At 39.4% G+C, this 6,131-nt stretch overlaps 1 long non-coding RNA gene across 1 annotated transcript in view; it reads left to right on the plus strand.

The window, feature by feature from the left end:
* Positions 1-675, plus strand: part of LOC107628313 — a 3,767-nt gene extending 3,092 nt beyond the window's left edge. The window contains exon 3 of the long non-coding RNA XR_001617706.2: positions 623-675. This is a non-coding gene — a long non-coding RNA (uncharacterized LOC107628313). The remainder of the gene's footprint in view (positions 1-622) is intronic.

A 6,131-nucleotide genomic window follows, 5' to 3' on the forward strand; every position in this document is an offset into this window, starting at 1 on the left:
ATGAGCTCATGGCCTGTACTAGGACTAGACATTCATCATATGCATCTATGTGACATTGTTTGGGTGTGTATATTGTAATTGGTTTGCCTATGTGAATAATTCTGTTTAACTGCTAATTGCTATACTTGATGTAATTGCTCTTGATTGTGCTTGAATCTCTTTACTTGTGTTTGTATCTGATTGGCTGGGTTGTAGTGAATTGGGTGTTGATTGAATTGCTTGAGCCTAAGGCCGTGATTGGTTTGTGTTTGAGGTTTAGTAAAGTATGAAAGATTAAGCTGGTTCAGCATAGACTTAATGAACCTATGCTTGGAACAAATTAGTCATTCATACAGTCTAGGAAAACTTTTAAGACGTATATAAAGTAAAATATGTGTTTAGGATTTTGGATAATTAATTGATGCTTCTAAGAAGGTTTTAGATTTTTGAAAGTTGAGCCATTGGTTTTCAAAAGAAGTTTATATAAGGTGAGCGATGAATACTGCGAATGAAAGTAGTTTTCTTTTCAATGTCTCTAAATGAAATTAACTATTTGCGCTTTATTCTTTACTTTCACGGCATTCTCGACCTCTACTGAGAACATGTGGTTTGGTTCTCACCCCCAAATTTTCCACCCTTTCAGCGACAGGTTTGAAGATGCAATTTGAAGCTGCGAGCGATCAGTAGGCTTTCTTTATGGTTTTAATTGCTTTCATAGAGTCCCCTCGCTATTGTCCTTTGAGATTTTATTTTACATAGAGGGGTAGGTTTAGTATATTGTATTTGAGTTTTATTTGGTCTCTTTTGTATAAGAATTATTATCAATAATATTTATGTGATTATTATTATTTGTGAATGTTTGAATTATGACTTTAATGAATAAAAAACAAAATTTTCTGGAATTTTCTCAATTTTTTTGCTTTTTGGTTGCCCTTTTTCAGTGGCTTTTTCTTCTTCTTCTTCTTTTCTTTTTCATGGCCAAAGACATTTATTCATCAAGATCCATAGACAGCATCCTAATTTCCACTAAAAGTGACAGTTCTAACTTTATTTCTTAGTGAGCTGACTATTCAATCAAACATGCATACCACCATTTAATCTTATTTGATTTCTTACCAAATGGAATTGAGTTACTTTTGTTCAAATATTTCTTCTATTTTTTTTTTTTGAACAGAACAAACAGGGCAAGCATACATTTAAGCAAGTGAAGTTTATCCAGACACTTAGACTATCACTTATTTGGAAATTAAACAAACAGACAAACAAAAACCCTCTATGAAGCTTGGGAAAGATACAAGCAATTAATCAGAAGATGTCCTTCTGACATGCTTTCTGAATGGAGCATCATAGGAATTTTCTATGATGGTCTGTCTGAACTATCCAAGATGTCATTGGATAGCTCTGCTGGAGGATCTCTTCATCTGAAGAAGACGCCTGTAGAAGCTCAGGAACTCATTAAAATGGTTGCAAATAACCAATTCATGTACACTTCTGAAAGGAATCCTGTGAATAATGGGACAAATCAGAAGAAAGGAGTTCTTGAGATTGATACTCTGAATGCCATATTGGCTCAAAATAAAATATTGACTCAGCAAGTCAATATGATTTTTCAGAGTTTGTCTGGAATGCAAGCAGCAACAGGCAGTACTAAGGAAGCTTCCTCTGAAGAAGAATCTTATGATCCTGAGAACCCAGCAATGGAAGAGGTGAATTACATGGGAGAACCCTATGGAAACACCTATAATCCTTCATGGAGAAATCATCCAAATCTCTCATGGAAGGATCAATAGAGACCTCAACAAGGTTTCAACAACAACAATAGTGGAAGAAACAGGTTTAGCAATAGCAAGCCTTTTCCATCATCTTCTCAACAACAGACAGAGAATTCTAAGCAGAGCCCCTCTGACTTAACAACCATTGTCTCTGATCTAATCAAAACCACTCAAAGTTTCATGACTGAAACAAGGTCCTCCATTAGAAATTTGGAGGCACAAGTGGGTCAGCTGAGTAAGAAAATTACTGAACACCCTCTTAGCACGTCTGAGGCTCAGACTGAGACCATAGAGATTTCATTAAATTTACTTCTGCCATTCATGAGCTCTGATGAATATTCCTCCTCTGAAGAGGATGAAGATGTTACTGAAGAGCAAGTTGCTAAGTACCTTGGAGCAATCATGAAGCTAAATGCCAGGTTGTTTGGTAATGAGACTTGGGAGGATGAACCTCCATTGCTCATCAAAGAACTGGATGACTTGACTAGGCATAGATTACCTCAAAAGAGACAGGACCCTGGAAAGTTCTCAATCCCTTGTAGGCACCATGACCTTGAGAAGGCTCTGTGTGACTTAGGGTCAAGCATAAACATCATGCCTCTCTCTGTAATAGAGAAGCTAGGGATCATTAAGGTACAAGCTACAAGAATCTCACTGGAGATGGCAGACAATTCAAAGAAACAGGCTTATGGACTTGTAGAGGATGTCTTGGTAAAGGTTGAAGACCATTACATCCCTGCTGATTTCATAATCCTAGAGACTGGGAAGTGTATGGATGAATCCATCATCCTTGGCAAACCCTTCCTAGCCACAGCAAAAGCTGTGATTGATGTTGACAGAGGAGAATTGATCATTCAAGTGAATGGAGACTCCCTTGTGTTTAAAGCTCAAGGATATCCCTCTATCACCATGGAGAGGAAGCATGAAGAGCTTCTCTCAATACAGAGTCAAACAGAGCCCCCACAGTCAAACTCTAAGTTTGGTGTTAGGAGGCCACAACCAAACTCTAAATTTGGTGTTGAACCCCCACATTCAAACTCTAAGTTTGGTGTTGGGAGGTTCCAACATTGCTCTGAACATCTGTGAGGCTCCATGAGAGCCACTGTCAAGCTATTGACATTAAAGAAGCGCTTATTGGGAGGCAACCCAATTGTTACTTATCTATGTTAAATTTTCTATTTTCTATTGTTATTTTATGTTTTCTGTAGGTTGATGATCATGTGAAGTCACAAAAACAATTGAAAAAGCAAAAACAAAGTGAAAAATAGAATGAAAAATAGAACACCCTGGAGGAGACAGTTACTGGCGTTTAAATGCCAGTAAAGGTAGCAGAATGGGCGTTAAACGCCCAGTCTGGCACCATTCTGGGCGTTTAACGCCAGAAAAGGGCACCAGACTGGCGTTTAACGCCAGGAATAGGCAAGAAGCTGGCGTTAAATGCCAGAAATGGGTAGCAGTCTGGCGTTTAACGCCAGGATTGGCAGAAAGGGGCATTTTGCACGCCACTTGGTGCAAAGATGAGATATCCTTGACACCTCAGTATCTGTGGACCCCACAGGATCCCCACCTACCCCACCACTCTCTCTCTTCTTCACCCATTCATCAATCACCTCAATACCTCTTCCCCAAAAACCCCTCACCTATCAAATCCTACCACTCTCTTCACCACTCACATCCATCCTTCATAAAACCCCACCTACCTCACCATCCAAATTCAAACCACTTTCCCTCCCAAACCCACCCATAATGGCCGAACCATACACACCCCTCAAACTCCTATATAAACCCATCTTCACTCCTTCATTTTCACACAACCTAAACACCACTTCTCCCCCTTGGCCGAAACACAAAGCCCACTCCATCTCCTCTATTTCTTCTTCTTCTACTCTCTTCTTTCTTCTTTTGCACGAGGACGAGCAACCTTCTAAGTTTGGTGTGGTAAAAGCTAAAGCTTTTTATTTTTCCATAACCATTTATGGCACCAAAGGCCGGAGAAACCTCTAGAAAGAGGAAAGGGAAGGCAAAAGCTTCCACCTCCGAGTCATGGGAGATGGAGAGATTCCTCTCAAGGGTGCATCAAGACCACTTCTATGAAGTTGTGGCCAAGAAGAAAGTGATCCCCGAGGTCCCTTTTAAGCTCAAAAAGGGCGAATATCCGGAGATCCGACATGAGATTCTAAGAAGAGGTTGGGAAGTTCTCACCAACCCCATTCAACAAATCGGAATCTTAATGGTTCAAGAGTTCTATGCCAATGCATGGATCACCAAGAACCATGATCAAAGTGTGAACCCGGACCCTAAGAATTGGCTTACAATGGTTCGGGGGAATTACTTAGATTTTAGTCCAGAAAATGTAAGGTTGGCATTCAACTTGCCGATGATGCAAGGAGATGCACACCCATACACAAGAAGGGTCAACTTTGATCAAAGGTTGGACCAAGTCCTCATGGACATATGTGAAGAGGGCGCTCAATGGAAGAGAAATTCAAGAGGGAAGCCGGTTCAACTAAGAAGGCATGACCTCAAGCCCGTGGCTAGGGGATGGTTGGAGTTCATCGAACGCTCAATCATTCCTACTAGCAACCGATCCGAAGCTACTATAGACCGGGCTATCATGATACATAGCATCATGATTAGAGAGGAAGTGGAAGTTCATGAGGTTATATCCCAAGAACTCTACAAGGTGGCGGACAAGTCCTCTCCTTTGGCAAGGTTAGCCTTCCCTCATCTCATTTGTCACATTTGCAATTTGGTTGGAATTGACATAGAGGGAGACATTCTCATTAATGAGGACAAACCCATCACTAAGAAAAGGATGGAGAAAACAAGAGAACCTCATCAAGAGCATGAGGAAATTCCTCATCATGAAATCCCTGAGATACCTCAAGGGATGCATCTTCCTCCACAAAACTATTGGGAGCAAATCAACACCTCCCTAGGAGAATTAAGTTCCAACATGGGACAACTAAGGGTGGAGCACCAAGAGCATTCCATCCTCCTCCAAGAAATTAGAGAAGATCAAAGAACCATGAGAGAGAAGCAACAAAGGCAAGGAAGAGACATTGAGGAGCTCAAGCACTCCATAAGATCTTTAAGAGGAAGAACAAGCCGCCATCACTAAGGTGGACCCGTTCTTTAATTTCCTTGTTCTTTATTTTCTGTTTTTCGAAAATTATGCTTTATGTTTATCTATGTTTGTGTCTTTATTACATGTTCATTAGTGTCTATGCCTTAAAGCTATGAAAATGAATCCATCACCTTTCTTAAATGAAAAATGTTTTTAATTGAAAAAGAAAAAGAAGTGCATGAATTTCAAATTTTAAAACAGTTTAATTATCTTGATGTGGTGGCAATACTATTGTTTTTCTGAATGAATGCTTGAACAGTGCATATTTTTGAATTTGATTGTTTATGAATGTTAAAATTGTTGACTCTTGAAAGAATGAAAGGAAAAGGAGAAATATTATCTGATGATCTGAAAAATCATAAAATTGATTCTTGAAGCAAGAAAAAGCAGTGAAAAGCTTGCAAAAAAAAGAGAGAGAAAAGCAAGCAGAAAAAGCCAATACCCCTTGAAAACTAAAAGGCAAGGGTGATAAAAAGGATCCAAGGCTTTGAGCATCAGTGGATAGGAGGGCCCACAGGAATAAAATCCTGGCCTACCTATTTGATTTTCAGTCGCTTGGGGACAGGCAACAATTTAAGTTTGGTGTTGTGATGAGCGGATAATTTATACGCTTTTTGGCATTGTTCTTAGTATATTTTTAGTATATTTTAATTAGTTTTTATTATATTTTTGTTAGTTTTTAAATAAAAATCACTCTTTTGGACTTTACTATGAGTTTGTGTGTTTTTCTATGATTTCAGGTATTTTCTGGCTGAAATTGAGGGACCTGAGCAAAAATCTGATTCAGAGGCTGAAAAAGGACTGCAGATGCTGTTGGATTCTGACCTCCCTGCACTCAAAGTGGATTTTCTGGAGCTACAGAAACCCAATTGGCGCGCTCTTAATTGCGTTGGAAAGTAGACATTCTGGGCTTTCCAGCAATATATAATAGTTCATACTTTGCCCGAGATTTGATGGCCCAAACAGGCATTCCAAGTCAGCTCAAGAATTCTGGCGTTTAACTCCAAAACTGGCACAAAAACTGGAGTTAAACGCCCAAACTGGCACAAAAGTTGGCGTTTAACTCCAAGAAAAGTCTCTACACATGGAAGCTTCAATACTCAACCCAAGCACACACCAAGTGGGCCCGGAAGAAGATTCCTGCATTAATTACTCATTTTTGTAACCCTAGGCTACTAGTTTTCTAAAAATATGACCTTTTGCTATTGTATTTTCATACTATCGATCTTTGATAAGTCTTGTGCTATCTTAGA

The sequence above is a fragment of the Arachis ipaensis genome, chromosome B02, assembly GCF_000816755.2.
Source record: "Arachis ipaensis cultivar K30076 chromosome B02, Araip1.1, whole genome shotgun sequence".
Lineage (NCBI taxonomy): Eukaryota > Viridiplantae > Streptophyta > Magnoliopsida > Fabales > Fabaceae > Arachis > Arachis ipaensis.